The 25,073-nt window shown below is 48.2% G+C and overlaps 1 protein-coding gene and 1 pseudogene across 2 annotated transcripts in view; one reads left to right on the top strand and one right to left on the bottom strand.

Annotated features, from left to right (window-relative positions):
• The window catches only part of Pcsk6 (proprotein convertase subtilisin/kexin type 6), a 198,346-nt gene that overhangs the window by 154,629 nt on the left and 18,644 nt on the right, over nt 1-25,073 (bottom strand). The window lies entirely within an intron of this gene.
• On the top strand, nt 21,421-21,700 carry Rps29-ps9 (ribosomal protein S29, pseudogene 9; annotated as a pseudogene).

Raw genomic sequence — 25,073 nt, 5'->3', positions numbered from 1 at the left:
CCATTTATAAGATGAGACCATTGTATGAGGAGACTGAGGCCCCAGTGTTATATGGGAGGGGGAACTCCAAATTTCTGAATTAGCAACACCACCACTCTGTCTAAAGACAAGCAAAGACAGCTAACAATAAAGAACGTATCTACACCCAAATACGACCTAAGATACTTGTCTTTCTTTTGGCATATCTTCAGGGTCAAAATGGCAGACGTTGACATGTAAGAACATAGGAGTCTCCTTCCCAAGAACATGGGTGGTTACTTGAAGCTACTAATAGCACCAAACCCCAAAGATAATTATGATTTTTCCTATACATACATACTCACAATACATTAACTAATATAATTAGGCATAGCGTTTAATAACAAAATAGAACAGCCACAACAAATATAACTATATCTACTATAATATATATACATACATATATATACATATATATATAAATGGCAAGTTACATATGAAATGTATAAAGTGCTTTGCAATTCTTTATCTTTAGGCTGTGGTGTACTGTGGGTAACTACAACTATGAAATGTAAGTCCTCAGACAATGAGGGGCTCCTACAGACAGAAGAGGCAGGAAGCACAAAGCCTTTTCTGGAAGAAAATGGGTGCTGGGGACTAAGCACTGAGCCTCACATAAGCAAAGTGTGTCCCACTGAGCTACACGTCCAGCACAGAAACATCTTATCCTTGTTTGACACTCACATTCATATCAACACAGTTCCTCGGCTATCTGTCTGTCCGCTTCTCTGTGTGTGTATCCTGGGTTGTCTCTGGGTCATGGGCTGGGACAGTTTATGCCAGACACTGACTCTGCTGCTATGGCCCCTGGGCACGATCCTGCATACCACCTCTCAAGCCCGTCTCTGAACAGTCCATCATTACAGAGATGCAGAGATGCACTGGATGCTACAAACATGTCTATGCACAAGCAGAGGGCAGCTCCTCTCCCCTCCCCTGTGTGGGAACAGGAGAAGCCAGTCCCACCAGACCTATGTCCTTTCTGTTCTGTTCCACTCTACCCTTCCCAGGACCCCATCTACTCTTCATCAGCAAAGCTGCCTGCTGCAGCAGGAGGCACTGTACCTTAAATCCTAACATAAAAAAAATTCAATATGTTCTTTTCTCCTTTCTTGCCCATGGTATTTTCACAATGTGTTCATTAGAATCAGTCTCTCAGAGCACTATCCAATAAAACAATCTGCTGAATATCAAATGCTCATGTCTCGCTACTCAACATCAATATGTAACTATATACATTAGTTGATAAAATTGGTAATATCATTAAAACATCATTAAAGGCCTTGCTAAACGATCTCAACCGGAACACTGGAAGAAATGAGATCAAATACTCCTCACAGAGAGATGAGTGCAGTGTAGTTTAATTCTCCCTGCCAGGAGGCTCTATTAGACATTTCAAGATGCTAGGTAATATAGGTATACGGGTCAGACAAGGGAGGTGCAAAGGGAGAAAGGAATTGGGAGCAACTGCCCTATTCAGTTCCTCTCTGGAGCTCAACTTGCTCTGAGTGAACCTAGGTCAGCAGGTAAGCATCAGATGGCCACGCCCATCCCAGGCAGCAAGCTCCAAAGTTCAGATGAATTCACACCAAGCAGGCTAGCTGTTAAGTCTAATGTCATCTTGCAGATAGGGGAACTGAGGCATAGGGTAGTGAAGGAGTATCTTCAAGACCATGCATCATGTTAATAACACAGCTAGGGTTCTTAGGCATCAAACCTCTATCTCTTGCTGCAATTAAAGACCAACAGCTGCCACAGAGACTCCAAAAACCCGACGTCCGTTCTCCTCCATTCTCCGTAGGAGGTTCTCCATGTGGGGCCCAGATCTCAGCAAGTGATGAGCGTGTGTTTCCAGGTATAGGGTCAGGCATTAAGCTCAATGGTATATTTCCAGTTTATGCCTCTGTGTGCATGTGGGAGTGGATGGATGGATGTTCAAGTTGTACGAAGACCTGTTTGTTCTGCCATGTGTGAGATATACTAGTATTAAAATACATACATGCATATATGTTTATTATATACATTCAGATGTGTGGATTTATAAAATGTGTGTATGTATTTAGATATACATGTGTTTGAGACTATGTATATATGTATATATGAGTGTTTTACATATGTATATGAATGTATAGGAATATGTATACATAAATACGTAAGTATTCAGGTGTGTGGGTGTGTGTGTGTGTGTGTGTGTGTGTGTGTGTGTGTATTTATTATGCAGGGCTTATGACCAAAGCCCAGCAAACTTTGACTATCCCATAACCATCATATCAAATGGGCTGCTGGGCCCTGGGTCTATGGCTCCCCGCCGTAGTATACTTCAAAAGCAGGCAAGAGCTCCAGTAAATCTGCTGGGAGTTGGGTCCAACCTCAGATGGAGTTTCTGGGTACACAGGCCTGGGTGGTGATGGGGCTTCTGGGTTTTGGAGCAAGACAGAAGCTGAGCCTTGCTCAGGAGGCTGCTAGCTGGTTGCCCTTCCTCTTCCACCTCTATCCCCAGGGCACAAGTCAGGACTCCTTAGAGCCTCCTCTCCCTCCACCTGGGTGGGTCCCGAGTACCCTGCATCCTCATGGGGGACGTGTTGGGAGGCTGGGTCACCATACTCTCAGCACCTCTGTCCTCAGGCTTGGCACAGCACAGGAGTCAGCAGACGACTCTCACAGAACCAGAGTCACCACTATTGCTTTGCTCCCCTCCCCCAAGTCTGCCGGTCTCCTGAGGTGCTCCACAGCGTGGTAGAAGGTACCCCCCAACCTTCTCAAAGCAACCCCTTAAATAGCCCACAACCTCATCCCACCGGGCAAGCCTTGGACGGGAACTAGGCCCCAAGGTGCTGTGCTGGCCCCTTCAGCTCTTCCACATCACCACACTGCCATTCCACCCAGCTCCTCACCTATACCGAGCCAGCTCTCTTGTTACACATACTGGCCTGTGCAGTTCTCATTGCACTTATACACAGACCAGGGAAAGTTGTTGTCCAGAGGGAGGACTGACAGTTGCTTCCCTTCAGGACATAGCTGTCCTTTTACCCTCTCCCAGACTGTCCCCATCCCAGGACAGCTGTGAAGCTGGAAACCACTGTGCTATGGAGTTGAGGGACCAATTGACTGCTGGTGGCCTGGACAGACATAGCTTCTGTGCTACCCAGAAGGCGCGGGTCCTCCTCCACTCAGGAGGCTGGAGTTTACTCATGGGGAGCACACCTCACAGATGGGAGCACGAAGACCTTCCACAGCCACGCAGGGGAGGACCTGAAGGAGACCGTGAGAAAAGCATCTGAGCAGACAGACTCCAAACAGGGTCAGGGTGGAGTCTTGAGTCTTTATTTTAAGCACAGCACTTACTCTCCTGTTTACAGAGCCCGGGGTGGGCTGCCAGCAGGAGCTCACCCCGTATTCTTCAAGACAGGGTTACTTGAAGGGATAAACGGGGAGTGACAGTCTGATCGATCCCCGTCTGACACACAGCAGCCGAGCCACTGCTGAAGACCAACATCCACCCCAGACGAACGGAGTCTTCCAAAGTTCCGCCAGCCCCGGGGCCAGAAATCGGGCTCGGCAGAGAGTTGCCGAAGTGAATATTTTGGACAGTGTGGGAAAACATCATCCCACCTCCCTAGGCTTGAGCAGCTAAATCTCGCCTGAAGGGACCAGCTGATAAGCAGCCATGGGAATGTCCGCTTTCAAGGTCTCCACATGAATGGGGAGTAGAGTTGTAGCTTCTGACTGCAAAACCTTCCCTCTATCTCTCCTGCAGCCTGCCCTTGGCTGGACACAGATGTCTCCAGCCCTCTCTGCAGCAGCACACTAGCTTCTGGAGCTGCTGGGCTTTCTTGGGGCTGACATCTTCCAAAGGCCTTAGCTTTCTGGAAGAGTCCATGTCTCCGTCATGGTCCCCTGGGTTCAGTTATATAACGCTATTGATCCCAGTTGGCCTGCTTAAGAAAAACACAACTAATTAGAGCCCGTAAAAGCCTACACACCAAATTAATTCTGAATTGCTCTGGTGACTTCCTCCTAAAAGTGTTATAAATAGAGATGGCCACCGGGCCTATATTTAGCCCACGCTGGGCTACCTGGTATTTATAATTAAGGAAGTCCAGAGGGACAGAATGGACATTTTGTTGGTTTTTTTAAAGCACTTTTTAACAAACTGCTTCCTATTTCAGTCACATATACACACAGCCACATTCTGTTATTGCAATAATTACAGTCCCACCCGAGTTAAGATACTGCACGATTTCTCAGTCCTCTAAAATTATGTTCTTCAACACGTACACACCCAAACAGTGCAATTAAGCTGGTCAACTTCCTGAAAATCCCTTAAAAAAATAACATTAATTTTGATTTTGTAGATTTCAATTTCTTTCCCTTGAGTGGCTGAAGCAAACAGCCTCGTTTCTGATGAGGAAGCCTGACTTACGCTCTTGGCCGGGGCTCACAGGGCTCACGGCCACAAGCATTCTGCAGCCTTTATTTTGAAGACCTCCTCTCTAAAGACCTTACCAGTTAAAGGATTCTTACTGGTTGTGTGAAGTTCCTTATTGTTCTTCACTCCTAATGCCCCCTGTGCATTCACTTCTGTTTTGTTTTTATTTGATTTTAAAAGTAATACATGCAAACCCTTCCTCTCCTGAAGTCTTCTAACAAGTGTCACGAGAGTAGGGGCATGGCTTATGTGGGGACGGGACAAAGGGAAGGCCTGGGGTAGCCCAGGGCAAAGCACTACTGCTGGAGCTCAGCAAGTGAGGAAGGCATCCCTACTGGTAATGGAAACCCTGGAGAGTCTGTCTATAGGCAGAGCAGCCCACTCTAGGCATCTAAATATGAGCAGGTACCCAGCGTGGGGATGGAAATCAAAGAATACATCAGATGGGTAAGCCACAGGGGCACGGACTAATGCATCGGTACTTTAGGAAGCCAGATTCCCAGCACCAGGGAAGGTCGTACATGCAAGGCAGAGCTCTGAGAATCCTTTGGTTTAGGACTGGAACTAGCTGTCCTTGTAAACTGTTTTCAGTGCAGATAGAGAAGTAAACGCACGTGGGCTATGGTTTGGAAAAGTGTCATACAAAGGCCCATATGCTAAAAGCTTGGTGGCCAGCTTTGGGGAGATGAAAGAACCATTGAAAGAGGTGGGGCCTAGTGGGAGGAAGTCATTGAAGGACAGCCCCTGAAGGGACCCAGAGTAAGACCCAGTGCCTTCCCTGTCTTGCTTCTTGACTGCCACAAGGCAGGTAGTTTTGCCCCATTGTACACTCTCAGCAGGACCTACTGCTTCGCTTCAGCAGCAGGGCTCTGGGCTGAAACCCTACACTCAGTAAGACAAAACGAGACTTGCCTACTTTTGTCACAGGGTCAGAGCACCGTACGTGAGGTGTATGTAGACACAGGTGGATAGTCCCAACCAGTCCCCCCAGCCTGAGAGCAACAGTACTCCAAAGCTACAAGGCCACCAAGAGTACAGCCCCCAGAGCTCATGCATACTTTACCCTAACTGAAAAGAACAGGGCTCTGTGGGCAGTGGCTGGTTCTGGGCTCATAGATTGGCAGGAAGCAAAGGCTCAAAGAATCCCAGGGCCATTTGAGGAGGATACAGAGGCCAGATTGAAGGGCACCCCCACTGACCAAGCTGGGCACAAGGCATTCTAATGAGCTGCTTCTAAAACAAGAAACCACGAGCCCCTATAGACAGGGATAACTCAATAATAAAGTCAAGCTTTCTGAGGAATAGCGGCTATGTTTCATACAGTTTCAAAGTAATATTACACAAAATACAATTATGAAGGCAAAAAGAGACATTTTACAGTGTACATTCTGATGAAAACTACCTGGGCCAAGTGACCGACATAAGTATCACCAGAGAAGTGATAAAATGTGAGCCAGTGGCCGTGGATGGATGTCTCCTCCACACTGGCGTTTAGCCCCCAACTGTGAGAATTTAAGATGGTGGAAACCCAAGCTGATCTTCCAAGGGTGACTACAGTTAAATAGCACTCATGTGGGGGACGCCCCATGACTTGCTTCTTGATAGCTTTATAAGAGGAGGGGGAGACACCTCAACATATGAACATACTCTTCCTGTTTCCTGCCGTGTTAGGGCAGCCCGAGCTAGCTTGGGACCCTGCCAGCAGGGAAGTAATCATTAGTATGGGCCCTTGACTTTGGACCCCGAGAACCATGAGCCAAAATAAACATCTTTTTCTTTATAACGTACCCACTCTGTACTATTGTTATTAGCAACAGAAAACAGGCTAAGATGTGGTCAGGGGTCATGGCACAACCAATGCCTCTTCTGTAATACTTCCATCAAGACCTGGAAACCCAACTGGAAGGATGTTTCTCGAAACAACTGCTGGCCTAATATGTAGAAACCTAACAAATGCTCAAGTGAAAGAGATTGTGAAAGGGATTGAACAATCATGTCACAGCCTCCCTGTAGGCCACACTGGAACCTCAGGCAAAGGAGAGATCAGCTGCAACTGAGCTGAGCTGCAAACTTTAATATTTTGTTCGTGAGTTTTCATGCTTTAATTGTTATTATTTGTCTTCTCGCTGGAGTCCTTTGGTACCCCCTCACATTGTGCCCTTCAGCCACATGCCAATCTCATCCTGCCCTCCAGCCCACCCTGCTAATGAGACCTGCTCAGCAAACGTAACCCTGGATCTAAACAGACTCCTTCTTTACATGGTGTCGGCTTTCTGTCACTACAACAAAATGTCCCAGGCAGTTAAATCTGCGATGAGAAAACGTTTGTTCTGCCTGACAGTTCTGGAGGTCATCATCCACAATTATGTGGTCCTGGCTGCCTGTGATGATGGGGGACACACGTGGCAGAGCAAAAGCACTCATCTATGGGCAGAAAGAAAAAACCCAGAGGAAGGGATTTGGCCTTCCGTGGGCCCTGGGAGGGTATGCGCCCACATCCAGACCCACCCCTCGAAGGCTCTACCTCTTCCCAATCAGATCAAGCTTTGGAATCCAAGCTTCATTCATCCTCAGTGAGGGCCACCGTTGGATACCTGAGGACAGCCAGGCTCACACATGGGGACAGCCCTGCAGGTATCTATTGCAGTTCTATAGAAACCGCCCTTGTTTTTGTGACAGATGCCAGAGTGTTGGGGTTGATGAGACCAAGCCAGCCACAGTCTTCCCAAGAGCATGCATTATAGGATTCTATCTCTACCTCTCCTGGGAAGCTTGTGATTGGTTTCAATTTTGTTTTTACATTTTATTCTTTCACCGCAATAAAACAAAGCACCTAACTTCCCAGTTCCCTTTCCCAGTGAACACTGTGGTAGTTTGAATGAAAATGGCACCCATAAACCTAATAGTGGCAGTGCCACTATTAGGAGGTGCGGCCTTGTTGGAGGAAGTGTGTCACCGGGGATGGGCTTTGAGGTTTCAGAAGTTCAAGCCAGGCCCAGTGTCTCTCCCTTCATGCTGCCTGCTGGTCAGGATGTCAAACTCTTAGCTAGCTACCTCTCAAGCACCATATCGTGCTGGCCATGCTTCCTACCATGACAATAATGGAAAACCTGAACTGTAAGCCAGCCCAATTGTTTTTTTTTTTTTAATGAGTTGCAATGGTCATGGTGTCTTTTCACATAAGACCCTGACTGAGACAAACAGTGAAAATGTAGACTAGCCAGGCATGTTAGTATTGAATAGCCTTTGCCACATGGTGAGTTCAGAGCCAGCCTGGTCTACTGGATGCCCTGTCCCAATAAACAAACAAACAAATAGAATTCATGGTCTAGAAGACAAAAGCTGAAAAGCTTCAACTCCTGTAACATGTCTCTGAGCCCCTCTCCAGCTCCATGTTGTAAATGGCAGATGGGTTATTTGAATTGCATCACCATTCCCTCCTCTAACCAAAGCGGAACCTGAAAGGCCCTGGAGTGTTGTAGAAGAAAGAGAAAGGAAATGAGACTTGTTCCAAAGGAGATCTTGAGGCAGGGAGGCTGCAGGAGGTATGGACCTGCCCATGTCCCCAGGTCTGACCACCTCACCCTTTGTTAGGACTTCCATAGGACATCCACCCCACAGCTGACCTACTACTAAGGATAGGGTCATACCGTGTTGTCCCTGTCGCCTGCTCACATCCACGTCTAACCACATCAGGTCTCTACAGTTAGGGGAGGCAACCTAAAACACAAAGGGCCCATGCAGGGATGCTGTGACAGGAGCAGGGTTCTCAAACTCTCCCCCAAGAAGCCAACATTCAGACTGTATGTGAATTGTACACCAAGTTTCTAACATTAGTGCCTTACTACACGTTACCGTGACGGTAGAACCTGCCCCTGACATGTCTGCAGGTTGTCAGTGGCCTGTGATCTTGGCAGCTAGCACTCTGGACACAGGTTCACACTTTCCTGCTTCTAAAAGGCCCCTGTCTACTTTTGTTTCCCCGAGGGAAGAAGAAGCAGGGTGACGATGGCCTTATCCTCAGAAAGTCCTAGCTGAAGTTGCTCATAGAGATGAGCGCCTCTGACTGCTCAGGTGATGAAGCTCACGGGATCCTGGGTACAAAATGCTCTGCACAGCACATAGTAAACAGAGGCGTAGCGCCAGGATGCTGTTTCGTCTACTTCATGGAAGAAGGCCGTGTTGGAGGAGATTGTCAGGCCACAAAAGTGGGGGTGGGGAGAAGAATGATTTCACTTTATTAGAGAAATGACCTAAACTTTAATATCTAAAACCCTCGCTGGAGACTAGTGATGCGAAGGGAAGCTAAAAGATATCCAGAGGAAGGAACCTTCAAACCTTTCACTTTAAAATGAAGACTCTCCTGTATAGAAGCAAACGCCGGAACTGTCAGCAACAGGTGCATACCCACGCTCACAGAAACAATGCTCGAAACAGTCAAGCAGGGAGCAGCCCAAGTGTCCCTCAGTGGCTGAGGAGGTGATTGTGGGATGTACCAGTGTGCAGTGGAAGCTGGTTCAGCCTTGGTAAGGAAGGAGGCGCAGATGTACAATGCAACGGGGAATGAACCTAGAGGACACCATGTTAAGTGAAACCGACGAGGATTAATAGGAAAGTTCACTGCTAAGAACATGGTAGCACTGATGCACACACAGACAGGAAGTGGGATATTGGTGTCGGCTGGGAATGAGTTCTTAACACATAGTTTAAGCTTGGAAATGGTCATTAGTGACTGCTGAACATGAGCATGGATGGACGCAGGGACACTCAACCGTGCACAGGAAAATGGCTCAGAGGGCATGATCACCCATTAGTATACATCTGCTATGGTCTGTCCTGAAGTTGACTTGTCTCTGTGTCACTCTGGCACGTTGGAAGCTGTGGCTCCAGGGATTAGAGAGGAAGCAGGCACAGCGGATGCAGGGAGGCTGCCAGTTCTCATGACTAGCTGCCGTGGCACCAGGCAGCTCTTTCCCCCTCCGCTGGCCATTCCTGTCACGTGGTGTCCTTTAAAGGTAAAAAGGACACAGGACGAGAAGGAGGTAACAGTCTCATCAGAGATGGACACAGTGCTCTAGCCCACCCTAGGTCTTCAGCCCTGGGCTAACATATAAGAGGGCATCACACACAGAGCAAGCTCAGCTCCCTTTCCCCGACCCCCTATCTTGAGAGGCAGCCTTGGGGCCTGCAGGGCAGGTATACCAGTGACCATGTTTCTGGGCTGACCCATAGCAGCTTGTTTTATGGGCACCTCAGGGTTCAGGAAGACAGGAAAGACTTCAAAAACTTATGTTTATGGATGTTTTGCCTGCATCTGTATCTGTATACCGTGCACATACACCAGGTGTCTGCAAAGGCCAGAGAGGCGTTGGAGTCTCTGGGACTGAAGTTACAGACCAGGCTGTGGGTGCTGGGAAACGAACCCAGGTCTTCTGGAAAAGTGTTCCTCTCTTAATGGCTGAGCCATCTCTTCTGAGCCCTGTATAGGGGGTGGGGGGGAACCTTAAATTCGATCTGTTCGTTTTTATATTCCACACATGGGTGGGTGTTTTGCCTATGTACCTCATTTATGCTGATACCCTTGGAGGTCAGAAGAGGGCATCGAAAGCCCTAGAACTGGGAATTCTGTGGTCTTTTACCAGCCTCAGCTTCTTCTCTTTTAAAGGAAGAGAAGCATTGGCTCACTCTCCAGCCACTTCATGCTAACCCCTGTGGTCCCTGCAATATTTGTTGATAAATAACGTTGGCAGAGCTTTCATATTCAAAGTCAAACCTCCAGATCACTGAGCAAGTCAAGTAATTGCTAAGGAAAACAGGAAAAAGCAGTCCGTCCACTGTGCCCTCCCACCTGGGACGTGCTGGCACAGTAGTGTCTTGCACACCAAGGACCCAAGGAAGATCCGCGCAGCCTTCTGTATCTCCTCGCGTGCTTACTGACAGCAAGGCTGGGTGGCCCTGTCCCTGCCTCCCTCTCTTCCTCCGACTGATGCTTTCATTTTATTCAGCTACCACAGGTCTCCATGGACACCCATCCATTCCCTCATAGGTCGCTTCATCATGGACGTGAGCAGCCATTAGAGCAGAGCACAGTCCTAAATTTGGGAGGCCTGGCAGGACCTGGGGCAGCCAGAGCGTGATTCAGAAGAGGCGCCAATAAGAATGGATAGAGCAAGATGGGGGAGACACCAGAAGCCGTCCTGGCCACCAGGGGTTCAGAGGGCATCACCAAGCTCTATCATCTACCAAAATGTGTCCTAAGACAAAAACGGGGTCCTGAATTCTCAGAGGCTTACACTGGAGAGAGCACATCTACTGTTCTCTTCTAATGAAAGAATGGGTGGGGGTGGGGACACAAAGGAAACGAATTCACCTTCCAGTTATCACCTTGCACACCCTACAGAGGAAGTCCATTAGGACCTAACTCGGCAGCTGAGTGAGGTCTTGGCTCCGAAGGTGGGCTGTTCATGCTAGCTCTGTTTAATTGAAAAGGGACTTTGGGCAAAGCTCCTTCATTTCTCTTTGCCTTCATTTCCCTTTCCAAGTAAGGAGAACAGTAATATTCCTCTGCCCAAGGCTGTGGGAAGGAAAATGGTGACAGGCAGGGCATGGGAATGCTGTAGAGGGGCCCAGTGGCTTCTTGTATACTGCTTCTTGAAGAAAGGAACAAGGGTACAGCCCACTTTAGGAGGACAAATAGACCACATGAAACTGGTTGGAAGGTCAGATAAACAAACTCCATTTGCCCTCCCGTTTCTTTTCTCTTTCAACTCTATAGGAAGCCCTCTGGATCCATGAGTTCTGCGTCTCTGAATTCAACCAGCTTCTCTGAAAATGTTCAGAAAAAAAGGGAGTGGGTTGTTATCACTGACTCACGAGCCAGTTACACCTTAGGCCTACGAGGCTGGCTAGCACATCTGTACGGACAACACGTACAAACCGCATACAGACTTTTCCGTGGGACTTTATTCCCTAAGCAATACAACACAACAATGACTTATATCATGCTCACACCGTGTTGAGCATGATCCGTCATCTAGAGGTGATTTAGGGTTCGCAGGAGGATGCGTATAGGCTCTCCATAAATACTACTCCATTTTATAAGCGGAAACTGAGCACCCACAGACCCGCATACCCTCGGGGATCTTTGGCACCAATCTTTCACAGATACCTAGAGAAGAAAGACTTTATTGGTGGTTCCGTAGGGAAAATAATCCTACTTTGAAAGAATTCCAAAAGGTCAATGTGAACATAATAGCACCTTGCTGGCTAAGCCTCCACCCAAAGGAGTAGCAGGAGTGGAGGAGGGTGCCAGAGTGGCGAGCCCCCCCCCCACACATACACACACACACACACACATACACACACACATACACATACACAAACACACACACATACATACATACACACACACACACACACACACGAGGGTGCCAGAGTGGCGAGCCCCCCCCCACATACACACACACACACACATACACACACACATACACACACACACACACACATACACACGAGGGTGCCAGAGTGGCGAGCCACACACACACACACACACACACAAACACATACACACACACACACACACACACACACACACACACACACACACACACGAATGCGCGCCCTAGATTCCTACCTGCCAGGCGTGCGACAACCTGTGTCTAGCAACCCACCGTCTTTTCCAGTTCCCCAAAGCTGATGGTCTTATTCACTCACTCTTACACACTCCTCTGAGTTTACAATATATGGCTGACTCTAGCCTGAGACATTTTTTAAGTCCCAGAGTTCTGATTCTACAAAACAGATTCATGCCGTATGTCATCTCGTATGTTCACGAGTCTGCGAAGACAAATTCACTCTGAGCTCGGGAGCTGCTCATCTGGATCTGTGAAATCCTGTCTGATGCATGTGCGCTGCCTGCTGGAGCTGACAGCTAGTGTCTCTGATACCCTCATCACCTGACGCTGGTGACAACTCTTCTCCAGAGATGTTGACTCGCTAGAGAGAGGCTTTCAATGACTCATAGTGTGGGAGTCTTACTCTCATGTGATCAGACATCAATCACACAGGGAGGATTTGATGTAGCTGCTGGGTGCCTTCTCTCTCAAAGAGTGACAGGCAAATCCAACCCATTACCCCAGGATGGGAACAGGTTGTGAGGACTAGAATGACCACGGTGGATCCCACCTCCAGTGGTGTGCGGTCAATTTATCCCTCGTGTAGATTTGAGATGCTTCGGTGAGCAGTAGGAGTGTTTGGTGGGTTTTCTACATAGCTTTGACCTTAGGCACAAGCCCAAACTCTCTAAAGGAGCTAGATAGGCAATATAGCCCAGGTTTTGCAGTCCCTTGTCCCCATGTGGTGGCTTCCTGGGCAAACCCTCAGCACGAACTCAAGCAAGGTCCTGGCTGGGTTTGTTTGCCTGTCCACAGACATCTTCCACATCCGTCCAAGGCCTGACCATGCCCTGTCTTCTGCAGGCTCTCAGTGGTTCTTCCTAATGTTGCCACCTTTTAATACACTTCCTCATGCTATGGAGACCCCACCCCATCATAAAATTATTTCGTTCCTACTGCAGAACTGTAACTTTGCTGTTACAAATATAATATAGATATCTGATAAGCAGGATATATAATATGTGACCCCAAATCCGGTCACCACGTATAAGTTGAGAACCATTGCCTTAGATGGACTGCAGTATCTCAGAAAACAGCCTGGCAATGCTGAAGCCTTCAGAGCTCCCTGCAGAGAGTCAGGGCAGACAGGCTCTTTTATTTATTTATTTTTTTTCCGGAGCTGGGGACAGAACCCAGGGCCTTGCACTTGCTAGGCAAGCGCTCTACCACTGAGCTAAATCCCCAACCCCGACAGGCTCTTTTCAAAGATGCACTCATTCTGTTATGTTTTTCCCTGATGCCAATGAAAGACACAGACTTTGAGAAACATCATTGGGTCCTCAGGAGCAGGGCTAATTACTTGTTACACTACTCTGTAACTGCACCCCTGAATGTGGGCTAAATTTAGTAGCTTTTGGTCTGTCTCTGTCAGCTTCTACATAAGCCCTCCATATCTGCCTCACTTGAAAGAAATCGACCCCCAGCCCATTGCGTTTGACCACCCGGCACCATCTGCTTGTCTTCTCCACCAGAGCTGAATGTGCCTGAAGGTTAATGCAGAGTAGCACCCCACCATTCTGCAGAGCTGAGGACAACAGTGTGTGGCACCTCTCCTCTCGGCTGATAGGGAGGCTTTCAGAGACCAGGATCAGATGAGGAAATGAAAACACAGCTTGTCTAACAGGCAATCGCAGCCCTAAAGCATCTGGAAATCACAGGCTGGAGTGGCCAGGAAGTCAGGAGGGAGGGAGTGGGACCCCCACACACACACAGGTCAGCTTCTTATGCTTCCTGACACAGCCAGCCAAGACGGTTGGCTGTCCTTCAATGTCACAGCCGCCTCCTCCCCAACACCTGCCATGTGTCCCTGACACCACAGCCAACTGTTTCTCACTCTGTGCACCAGACCTTTTCAGACTACTTCTTCCTGAGTCTCATGGCTCCTCCTCTTCCTCCTCCTCCTCCTCCTCTTCCTCCTAAGCCCCTGGGAACCATATTAAAGGAAAAAAAAGTCCTTAAACAAATAAACTACTCACTCCCCCCTTCCTATTCCCCTGTGTCCTCTTAGCTGCTTGAGAACCCTTTCTAAAAAGTAGTGTGTGATCTGTTTTCTCAGCCCTGTTACCCTAGCTTAAGCAACTCTCGCTCTCCCTTGCACTCTCAGAAATGTTATGGGGTACTCGATCACTTCTATAGCCAAGGTCATGACTCCAGGGAAGCGGCATACAGGAGTCAACACACAGTCATCATGGCTCACCCTGAGGACCCACTTCCCAAGTCACACATTATCGCTCCTCCCTTCTGATTGACTGCCACAACTCATGGGCTCACTTTCCTCCTCAGCCACCTTCCTGCCACTGGTGTGGGCTCTGATAGCCAGGTAAATGACTATTATGATTCCCTGATTCTTTCTCTGACCCCTCATGGCAGCAGCCATGAACACAGCCCCAAACAGGCCCCACACCAGTGCCCCTCCATTACCACAACTCATCACAACATTGATCACCCCTGGTTCCATTGTGACCTGGTTCTCCAATCCTGTAGGCAGTTATGTCAGCCACGCTCTCTTAGAAGCCAAATGGCCTGACTTCTCTCTGTGAGAATTCTGCTCTCATGGTCCTCACACAGCCGAGGGTGTCCTTGCTACATGTCCAGTCACACTATCATCTTTGCCTTTTAAAACTCACCATACAAGTATGACCCTGCCCTATAGCCCAGGTCTACCCAAGTCCAATCACTTGGCATTCTCCCTGAAGATGCTTCCCCTGAACCTCAGGAGATAACTCTCTCCCTTCCCTGGGGAGTCCAGGCCTGATCCACTCCTCGTCTTCTTCCTGGTCTTCTCTGCAGAGGTTAAACTATGCCCTGGCATTCCCTCAACAGTGTTCATGTTACTCTCTAAGCTCAGGCCTTCTTGGCCTCACGGATCTAAAGCCTACTCACCTACTAGGTCTTCTGACATCAGAGGCCACACACACAAGGCTGGGTCTCAAGCCAGGTCAGAGAGACACAGGTCACTGAAGTAGACAAGTATGAGTCAAATTGCCAAGAGGCATGCTCCAGTAGATGTAACTCTACCCAACAAGAGGACAGCATTCTTCTCCAGAGACCGATGAAGTCTCTAAAATACATCTCTTCAGTATCAAAGAATTAATTTCCAAGACTATATCTGATTTGACAACAACTGTTAGATATTGGTAACAGGAAGAGATGAAAAGTCCCGCACATGTGAAAATACATTAGCATACATGCTTGACCCATGTGGACATCAGATATGCATAATGCAATGACGTGGAAATCCTGACGGGAGAACTTATGGGCATCACTGACTATGACACCTGAAGGGGCGCTGCAGCCCCTCCCACACCGGTTCACGGTACCAAGCATCCAGCCTCAAGGATATTTTTAAGTTCAAGAAAACAGACAGGAAGAGAGTTAAAGTTAGAAGAACTCTGTAAAGCAGAAAATAAATTAGTAACAGAGGAAAGTTAAGCAGCTGGAAAGACTTCTTTCAAGACCCAGCAGGAGTGATAAATCTACCTCAGTACAGACACTGTGAAAATAAAATCACTCAGAGAAGTGGAATTACAAATGAAAAGGAAGATGCAGCCACAGATAGAGCTGAGGATTAACGGATAAGGCAAGACACTCACCGGGACGTTAAGCTAATACATTTGAAAACTTAAGGCAACAAGAGCGAATGACTAGAAAATTATGATTTATGAAACTATCCAAAAAGGAATAGTCGGACCTTCTGGTAGAGCCCCTGAAGCAGCGGGAAGCCACCCATCTCTCACATAGAACCCACGTGGTCAGAGTGAGTGCTATAGAGCGTTAAGGAACAGACCATCTCAGTCTTGCACAAACTGGCCCAGAAAGCAGAAAGAGTAAAATTTTATGAGCCGGGATAATATTAGAGTCAGACAAGAGCTGTGTCGGAAGGCTTTGGCCATGAGTGTAGACTCTGAACTCCCAACCAGCTTAGAAAACCAGATTCAGTGGTGAGTAGGAACCATGAGCCGCCGGGACCACGATGGATTTAGTCCATAAACGCAAGAGTGTTTAAAAGTCAGTACATTTAACTCTTTCTAATTGAAAGTGTTTTTTAAATTCAAAATCCCCATGATTAAAAATTCTTAAAATTTAAAGGGCCAGGAAGCTACTTTTGCAGTATTGAAGACTGCGGACTCAACAGCTGAGAAAGGGACACAGGCTTCTGTGACAACTCTACCCCACCCCTGAACACACACCCTGTCCCCAAAAGGTAACAGCCTAGACAGGAAGCCAGCAAAGAGAACTCTTAAAACCTGTGATAAGAACGCTGAAATGTGGGGCTGGAGAGATGGCCCGATGGCTCAGCAGTTAAGAGCACTGGGTGCTATTCCAGAAGACCCAAGTTCAATCCCAGCTCCACATGGTAACTCACAACCATCTGTAACTCAGCTCCAAGCGATTTGACTCCCCCTTCCCCTTCTCTCACAGGCATACACACACGCACACACACACACACACACATACATGCATAAATGCATACATGTGGGCAAACCACCAATGCTCATAAAATAAAAACAAGTAAATTACTTAACAACAACAACAACAACAAAAGCGTGCTGAAGTGTAGCTCTCCAGAATTGATGGCTTCCAGAGGGGCCATCTGGGAGGTGAAGAACTCAGTTTTCTTTCAGGGGCTGATCACTGGGAGTCTGACCATGTTCCAGTGAGTATATGGACAGCATACAACACAAATTGGAGTTGTAGGGGTTTTTTCTTTTTCAGGGAGGCAGGAGGGAAGGAGGACTTGAGAGGACTGGGAAATGGGTCTGATCGGGGTATATGATACAGAACTCCCCAAAAAACAACTTAAAACATGGTTACATGCACCTGCTGCTCCTCCACAGGACCCGGGTTCAATGCCCAGCACCCACACAGCAGCTCAAAACTATCTGCAACTCCTGTTTTGGGGATCCGACACCCTCACACAGATATACACTCGGGCAAAACACCAAGCCATATAAAATAAAAATAAACAAGTGTTAAAAACTCAAAAAAAAATACTATTAAAAAATGTCGGGGGGGGGGATGCTTAAATTTGGTAAAAGAAAGAACTCTTTCAGCCAGTTATAAGATGATCTACTAAAAAAAACCAGCAGACAGCTCACCTGTGATCCTAACGCATGGGAGATAGAAGCAGAAGATCAGGAGTTCCAAGCATCCTGAGCTATATGTGTTCTATGCTAGTCAGGCTTCCTCTGACTCAGAAGAAGATAAAACAAACCCCACACCAACAACAAACAGAAAACATTGCTCTTCTTGGGGTGGGGGGCATATTTGAAATGTCCTCTTCAAAATTACAAAGTTAAGAACTCTCACTGGCGGGGCTGGGGATTTAGCTCAGAGGTAGAGCACTTACCTAGGAAGCGCAAGGCCCTGGGTTCGGTCCCCAGCTCCGGAAAAAAAAGAACCAAAAAAAAAAAAAAAAAAGAACTCTCACTGGCAGGCTGGAGAGATGGCTCAGTGGTTAAGAGCACCAACTGCTCTTCCAGAGGTCCTGAGTTCAATTCCCAGCAACTACATGGTGGCCCACAGTCATCTGTAATAAGATGTGATGCCCTCTTCTGGTGTGTCTGAAGACAGCTACAGTGTACTTGTATATAATAAATAAATAAATCTTTTTTAAAAAAAGAACTCTCACTGGCAATTGGACAGGGTGCACATAAATGCCTGTTAGCCCAGCACTCTGAGCCTGAGGTGAGATACTAAGGCCAAACTGGGAGCACACAGGGAGACTCTGCCTCCAAAACCAGAACCTCGGTGAAAGGAGAAACTGCTCAAGTGGCGACTCTGAGAGAGACGCACGTTCCTACGAGGGGAAAAAAATATCAAATCAAATCATTTTCTGCAGTGAACACAAAAACAAATTTGAGTAAACAGAGACCTAGGTGTGACACGTAAAAGGGAAGCCTATAGACAGATGCCTGTGAGTGGGCTGTAGGCCTCGTGCACCCCTCAATCCACTCCCCACTCTCACCTTGCACTGAGTGGGCTGGAGGCCTCTCGTGCACCCCTCAATCCACTCTCCACTCTAACCCCGCGCTCTATGCACACTAACGTTTTAGGGTTTTTTCTTTTTGGTTTGGTGTTTTGTTTTATTTGTTTGTTTGCTTTTGGGTTTTGTAACGTCGACTCAGTGTAGAGTCACTGGAAAGACGGGACATCAGTTAAGGGGCCTGCCTCCATCAGACCAGCCTGTGGACATGTCTGCAGGACACTTTCTTGATTTGTGATTGGTGGGAGGGCCCAGGCCATGGTAGATGTGTTGACCCCCCCGGGAAGTTCTAGGGTGTACAAGGAAACAGGCAGAGTAAGGCATGCGGAGCAAGCCAGTCAGCACAGGCCCAGTCTCACCTCTGGGTTCCTGCCTTGAGCCCCTGCCCTAACTTTCCTTGATGGACTGTAAGCTGTAGGATGAAATGAAAAACCCTTTCTCCCACAAGTTGCTTTTGGTCACGGTGTTTCTCATAGCGATAAGGAACCAAACTAGGACAGAAAGTGGTACCAGAGAGTGGGGTAGTGCTGACCGTGTTGTTTTGGGGGAGACTGTGGAAGGAATTTAGAACTGTAGTCCAGAAAAAAACCATTAAGTGCGGCAAGCTATTATAATGGGTGCAGTGGAGACCCCCGTAGATTACAGATGCCAGGACCATGAGCTGACGGGGCGGGCGTAATGTGGAGCTGGCGTGTGCCTAGGAGTTAAGCTGCATGGACTGAGGGTAGCAGAGCTGAAGCCTCGGATCTGCCCCGCCTTTGGAAGCAGAGGACTGTGAGTCCCAGATGTCGGCCAACAAATATTTTATGCTGCTAAATTTTGGGGTTCACTTTGATTCAACTATAACTGTGCCCTGGTTCTTCCCTCTGGGTAAAAAGCTGTAACTTGCTTTTTATTTTATAGAAGGAAGCCCATAGTTGAGAGACTTTAGATTTTAAAGAGATATTAGATATTTTAAAGAGGCTTTGAACTTAAAAAAAGGATATTTGAATCTTTTAAAGACTCTGGAGCTTTTAAAGCTGTACTACATTTTATAGTGTGATATTAACGTGAGATCTTCGGGGTAAACAAGAAAGGCGAGGTCGCGATCTAACAGTGATATATTTGTGTGTCAAGTTGACAGGGGTTTTCTGTGCTGGTTAATTTTTTTTTAATCAATTTGATACAGGTTACAGTCATCTGGGAAGGACTGTCAACTGAGGAAAACTGCCTTCAATAGACTGGAATATGTTAGTGGGGCGCTTTCTGGATTAATGATTGATGTGAGAGAGGGCCCAGGTGAGTGTGTGTGTATGCGTGTGTCACTCCTGGCCAAGGCTCTTAAGTTACACTTAAGAAGCAAGCTGAGAAAGCACAAACAGTGTTCCTCCATGGCACTTGCTTCAGTTCCTGCCTGGAGTTCCTACCCTCGCTTCCCTTCACGATGGACTGTTAGCTGAAATAAACCTTTTCTTCCCCAAGTTGTTTTTGGTCCTGGTGTTCCTCACAGCAACAGACACTCCTTCTCAGGGATGGGAACCACGTTGGTGGCTCCTCTGCCCTCCAGCAGAGGGTGAGCTCAGTGAGCCCAGAGGCATACGAGGAGGAAGGCAAGGCTGGCTTTCCCGCTCCCCTGGCCTCTGCCTACAGACCTGCTTCAACATGGCTTCCTCTCCCAGAGCCCTGCTCCCTCAAAAGTGCTGATCTACCTTCTCCTTCCTTCTGGCTTCCACCAACAGCCCCTCTTTACTTCCTTCAGGGCCAAGGAATAGAAAGAACCTATGTGCTAGCAGTGTTAACGGTCCCTGTGTTCTGAGCTCTCTTTTCACCTTTGGGAAAGGTCTGCTAACCTTCCTCAAAAGCACTCCAGTAGAACATACGCCCTCTTTCCAATCGAGCTACATGCTGACATAACTGTTGTAAACTGAAGATAAATAAATAGGTCCCCACAGCGGGCTTCACGCACTCCAGAGCCTGAGGTAAATACCTGGCTGGGTACAATAAGGGCATCCAAAGCCATTTTGGATTACATGCAAACCCACAGTGTTCCTGCTCATACACGATGACACACGTGCTCACATGGAATGCCCAGTTGCAGGACACAGCATAGCAATAATAGTGACGGCCATGGCTGAAAGGTCAGGTAGACTCTCTTGGCGACACCAGAGAACATCTATAAAGGGGAACACGTTCAAAGCTAAGAACACGCAAGGAGATTCTGAGAGCCCCACGTGGCCCCAGCGCATGATGTACACTTTCCGAGTCAAGAAATCACTAAAATGGCAAGCTTCCATAGGTGTCTCAAGGTTAGGAAGGTGAGGGAGAGCGGGCTGGGGACATACTGCAGACACTGGCTGTGGCAACCATCTCTGGCCTGCTCTTCAGATGACCTCTCACTAACTAAATCACAGGTAACAAACAGCCTTCTCCACAAAGCACCTTCCCACAGCCACAGCTGGGGCGGCTGCCTCCCAAGGCTGAGACTCATCTCTCAGGACTCGCCCATCTCTTTCCTGCCTAAGCCCATATGACAGATCAGGTCCCCAGGTACAGAGACAGAGCAAGTGCCTTGCTTCGTGCATAGGGGTCTGGAAAGTGGGGGAGATTGTTTTTTTTTCTTCTTTTCAACCTGAGAATCATCTATATTAATAGGGCCTCATGCCAGCCAGCAGGCAGATGTGGCCGTCCTCCTCACGTGTGGCTACTGAAGCACATGGAGGTGTGCAGCGTCTACAAGATCAGCCGGCCTAAGCCTAGAAGGAGTAAAAAGCAGTATCGGCGGCCAAGATGCCGGAAGCCCAAACGCCCCGTGACGCTCAGAGCATCCAGCTACGGCACAACTTATATCCATTTAAAGCCATGAGCTGGAGCAGCACCCAGAGTCTCTGATGGAGCAGTGGAGCCTGAGGAGTTTTATTTCTAGCAATGTCCTAAATGCTGCTGCTGCTGCTGCTGCTGCTGCTGCTGCTGCTGCTGCTGCTGCTGGTGGGAACATGGAGAAAAGGGAGTTGTGGAGGGATTCACCAACAGGCCATCTGTTAAGTCGCCCTGCCCTATGTTCCCATGAGAAGATGGGAGGCTGCCCCCTCCCCCACAGACTTAGGTAAGTGCCCTGGAGAGGGGAAGCAGATATCCAAGGGGTGTTTCAGCAATACTAGAGCCCCCACATTCCGTGGGTACCACAGAACTCTGAAGGGCAGAGGCCAGCGGCAAAGGAACCTGAATGACTGCCCTACACACAGGAGTTCGGTGCTGCTCACGGCCCCTGACTTACAGGACTGGAATAAGGCTCAGGGATGAAAAAGAAAGGCAACCTTTTTCCTCCTTGGGCATCTGAAGGCAAGATGGGTCACCAGCAGCTCTACTAGAGTCACCCTCGGAAGTTCGGCCAGGGTTCTCGCTCTTGCCGTGTCTGCTCTAACCGCCACGGTCTGATCCTTAAATATGGGCTGAACATGTGCCGACAGTGCTTCTGTCAGTACTCGAAGGACATAGGCTTCATTAAGTTGGACTAAGCAACCTGAATGGATGATTCAACTGTCTACCCAGTGAAACCAGCTGTCTACCCTGTGATACCAATCATGCTAGTCTTTGTGCACACAGAATAAAAAACTGAAGGCAAAAAAAAAAAAAAGACAGGCAGATCAGTGAGATGCTACTTGGCACTATTGCCTCGGTTCCCTTATCTGTTACATGGAGGTGGGAAGAAGTGATGGTGGCTTTGGAGCCATTCCTCACAGGGTAAGAGCTCATCACCCTTGCCTGCCATCATGTTCACCTTCAGGATGTCTTTATCTCCTTTTCCTGGAGGTGACTGCCCTCGTCTTCTGGAACTGCTTGCACTTTTTCCCAGGTGGTTTCCCACACTCTACTGTGTTGGACTCCTGATACAGCATCTGCAACAGAGTCTACCCCTCCCTGGACAGGAAGTGAACCCAACCCTAAGAGGCACCTTCCTCTTGGGAATTGGGAATGCACAGGACCCTCCCCGCCCACTTTGTTCCCTTTTAGTGTTTCCAATCACTCACGAGACAATGCAGAGGAAACACCACAGACACAAACCCCACCTGTACTTCCAACCCATTCTTTACCTCCCCCTCTTTTATAAAGGCTGTAGAATTCAAAACTCTTGATTTCCCAGACTCCCCTGGAGCCAGCGTGGCCATAGGACAAAGCTGTAACCCCTGCGATGGATACAGGCACAAGTCCCTGGGCAGGGCGACTCTTCTTGATTGAAAAGGAAAAGGCCTTTGCTCTAGTCTCTCATCCCCAAACCCTGCAGCCTGCCTTGCATGGATATTAAACTTCAAAATGTATGTGTGTTATTAACCCACACTGCCACGAGGCATTGCCCACGTTAAGAGTGGGTGGGGTAGAAAAACGGTGGTGCCATTTGGTACACACAAAAGAAAACAAGATAACCTCCCACAATGTTTAAGTTGTTACCTCTATGTTTTTGCCTCTAAACACATACCTAATACCTAGCTACAATTTCTCAGTTCTCTGAAACTAGGACACATGGCCTATGCACTTGGTTATTATTTCCCAACGGTATGCAGACTACCCATGGCCGCTGCTGGACGACTGGTTAAATCAAACAGGGTGACCCCAGTACTGCAACACTCGGAACTCTACGCTCTTTCAAAATCGAATGCTCAATCGACCCAGAAAATATACAAGGGAGTGGCAGAAGGAACAAATAAACAGAAGGCACCTATAGCCTCGATGGGGACTGCTTAGGTATCCACTGGGGACAATGCTACTCTCCTTGAGGTCAGTGCAGAGTGAGGCTGTCAGTCAGGAGGACCATGGTTCTATCCACACTAAGAACAAGGCAAGGGCTCCTTTCCTAGAGGACAGCGTTCGCCCTCCAGTCTCCCACAGCCAACTCCAGGACTCTGTTTTACAATGGTGACAGCAACCCACAGGCCACCCCCCATCAGCTGTTCTGTAGATTCCAAGGGGTTAACCCGGGCCAACTGGTCGGGCCCATTACTTTATCTTCCCTTAGTTTTAAGAGAGAATGTCTCCTTAGTCCTAAGGAGCGGGGCCTCTCTTGTATCCGTAGGTAGGAACCTTACAAAACATGCTAGGCAGGCAGAGGGGTGGGGAGGAAGGTCCCACCTGCTGCTAACGGGAGGGCAACAGCCAGGCAAATCAGTAAGAGCCTGTGGTCAGCTCTGCAGTCAGGGCATGGGCTAGCTCTGTAAGTCACAGTCCATGAGTTCTTTCTTAGTCTGCCATAGCTTCTGCCTGCTCTGTCCCAGCTACAATTTTACTCAACAACAACAACAAAAAAAGACAAAGACACAACAATATTCCAACGTTCCCTCTACAGTATTGCCAGGGCTGGAGAGGGAAACCATGGTGCTGGACACATTAGGCAGGTGCGCTGCCTCTCTGGTAGCCCCAGCTCTCAGCCTCCCCAGCTTTAAATGCAATGCTTTCCTAGGGCAATTCCAGTATGCCTAACACTGGGCAGACTGGTATGTCAAACTAGGTGGACTGGTATGTCTGGCTCCACTGACAGAGATAACCATTTCGATGTCAATGATGATGATGATGGTGGTGGTGGTGGTGATGGTGGTGATGATGATGGTGGTGGTGATGATGATGGTGATGATGTGGTGGTGGTGGTGATGGTGATGGTGATGATGTGGTGGTGGTGGTGGTGGTGGTGGTGATGGTGGTGATGATGATGGTGGTGGTGGTGATGGTGATGATGGTGATGGTGGTGATAATGATGGTGGTGGTGGTGATGATGATGGTGATGATGATGTGGTGGTGGTGGTGGTGGTGGTGGTGGTGGTGGTGGTGGTGGTGGTGGTGATGGTGGTGGTGGTGGTAATGATGGTGGTGGTGGTGGTGATGATGATGGTGATGGTGGTGATGATGATGGTGATGGTGGTGATGATGATGGTGATGATGTGGTGATGATGATGGTGGTGGTGATGATGATGATGGTGATGGTGTTGATGATGATGGTGATGGTGGTGATGATGTGGTGGTGGTGGTGATGGTGGTGATGATGATGGTGGTAGTGGTGGTGGTGGTGGTGATGGTGGTGATGATGATGGTGGTAGTGGTGGTGGTGGTGGTGATGGTGGTGATGATGATGGTGGTGATGATGATGGTGGTGATGATGATGGTGATGGTGGTGATGATGATGGTGATGATGTGGTGGTGGTGGTGATGGTGGTGATGATGTGGTGGTGGTGGTGGTGGTGGTGGTGATGGTGGTGATGATGATGGTGGTGATGATGATGGTGATGGTGGTAATGATGATGGTGATGATGTGGTGGTGGTGGTGGTGGTGGTGGTGATGGTGGTAATGATGATGGTGGTGATGATGATGGTGGGGGTGGTGATGATGATGGTGATGATGTGGTGGTGGTGGTGGTGGTGATGGTGATAATGATGCTATTAGCAGCAGAATGGTCACCTGGGGACAGGCACTATACCAAGCATGTACTTACTGGAAGTGTCGCTAACTTCCAGTTTTCAGATGAAAGAACTGAGGTACAGGAAGGGACAGTCACTGTCAGAAGAGCGATTTTATCACTCATGCCTTCATATATTAGATTTTTAAAAAATTATTACATGATGGCACACGCCTTTAATCCCAGCACTCGGGAGACAGAGGCAAGTGGATATCTATGGGTTTGAGGCCAGTCTGGACTACGTAGAGAGTTCCAGGCTAGTCACAACTACATAGAGAGACTCTGTCTCAAACTAAACAACACAATAAAATCACATTTATCTGTGCAGTGTCTGCACATGCACAAGCACCTACCTACGCGTGAAAGTCAGAGAACGAATGACTTGAAGAAGTTAGTTCTCTCCTGGAACTTGAACGCAGGTTCCAAGGCTCGGCAGCCAGTGGCTTTACACTAAACCATCTGGCTGGGCCTACTCATTAAACTTGATTCTGAGAAGTGTCCCCCCTAAATACATGTTCTTCAAACTCTACCTCATTCATCGTCTGACC

Source organism: Rattus norvegicus, chromosome 1 (genome assembly GCF_036323735.1).
Source record: "Rattus norvegicus strain BN/NHsdMcwi chromosome 1, GRCr8, whole genome shotgun sequence".
NCBI lineage: Eukaryota > Metazoa > Chordata > Mammalia > Rodentia > Muridae > Rattus > Rattus norvegicus.
The sequence above is the reverse complement of the archived record's forward strand: the minus strand, read 5'-3'. Positions and strand labels throughout refer to the sequence as shown.